Below are 1,732 nucleotides of genomic sequence, written 5' to 3' on the forward strand. Positions count from 1 at the left end.
TTTTCCATAACATATCCATCTTTTTCCAATAGCATCTCCACTTGAAAATCAGTTGAGAATTTCCTCAGTTTTCAGTTTTTCAGACCTCTTCAACATTGAATTATGTACCAAAAATTCTCCACTGGTGATACATCTCTGCTTTATTGCTAAGTTCCTATACACTCCTAAAGCTGCACATTAAATTAAAGATACTTGTGGGAATAAGTTATACTTCCTCAAGTAGCAGTGCAAAATTACATTACTATATTACAACATCTTTAGTTTTGAATTCTCCTCTTTAAACTTCTACTATCCTGCTTTCCTTTTCTTTTTATTTATTTTATTCTTCTACTGCTACATCTATTCTTCCACTTCTGTCACTCTATTCTCTCCCACACGTTGGAAACCTCACTCATGTTTCCCTCTTATCTCATACTGTGATTACAATAAGTAGTTGTCATACATCTACCAAATGTTGAGTTATATATCAGATATTTAAAAAAATATCTTAATTTATCAGATGTAACGTGTCATTCTGGTTTCTGACAATGCAGTAGTTGAAATGGTCTTTTAATAAAAGACTACACATCAGTCAAAATTGATTGCGTATCTTAGATCTCCAACAGAAACAGAAAAATCATTGTAGTTTCTGCAGATGCTAACTGTGAATAACTTACAAGATTTAGTTCTGTTGTTATTACTATGGTCCTTTCAGTTCATTCTGACTCATAGTGACACTGTAGAAGGTTTCCAGAGTAACTGACTGGTGAGTTTGAACAACCAACCTTGCAATTCAAACCAATCTTATGCTCAAGTGTTTATCCAACAACAATACACTAGAATTCCAATACTACCTATGAAAATAAAATGTTTTTTTCAAGAAATATATAAGAATTGCTTTATTATGAATGAATTTTTTTTTTTTTTTTAAATAATTCAAACTGAAGTTCTATGCAAATTTTACAAAACTCCTTAAAATTTCTTTTGGAGGCAGTTACTGAAGGGAAATGTAATTATGCCTTATATTTTGTTTCCATCTTTACTATTTGAATTAGACTGTAAAACCTTACTTATCCTGAATATATATTTCATATAGCTTAAAGAATAACTACATTTTCAACGACAGTATATTTTCTCCTGGAATTGCATCAACTGTTTTCTTAACTGACTTGAAGCAGTGAGTGGAACTTGCATTTCCAGACTTTCTTATCTTTTCACCTTCAACTTTATACCTATAATGGGACATTTGTCATGAGATGACATTTCATATTCTTGTTTTCTCAGTCTCTTCTTCTTGTGGCCTGTATTAGTATTTATAACATATAGAACCTTAGCCAGCTGCCAGAAGGGAAGGAAGGTTTACCTGTCTAATAGGCCTATGACTTTGAGAATAAAATCTTTCTCCTTTTGAAAAACTTTATTTCAAGACTTTAAAAAAAATAAAAAAAACTTCAATAGGCAACTTTATTCTTGTTGGTTTACACTAACGTGTATACTGATAGATTATTAATATAATTGTACAATTGACTGGTTAAAAAATAGATTTCAGTATTTCCATGTAGAGCTATCTAGCTATCATGTTTTCATTTGAAGCTTGTATTTGAAACATATTTATTAACATTTTTTCTCACTAATACTGGAACCATAAGATGAGACCTGGACCACAAGGTCGGTTTGATATACAAGGTCAGCTGTTCATTCCCACCAGTGTTCCTCAGAAACCCTATACAGGGTCGCTATGATTTGAAACCAG

This window comes from Chrysochloris asiatica, unplaced genomic scaffold (genome assembly GCF_000296735.1).
Source record: "Chrysochloris asiatica unplaced genomic scaffold, ChrAsi1.0 scaffold00554, whole genome shotgun sequence".
In the NCBI taxonomy this organism is placed as follows: domain Eukaryota; kingdom Metazoa; phylum Chordata; class Mammalia; order Afrosoricida; family Chrysochloridae; genus Chrysochloris; species Chrysochloris asiatica.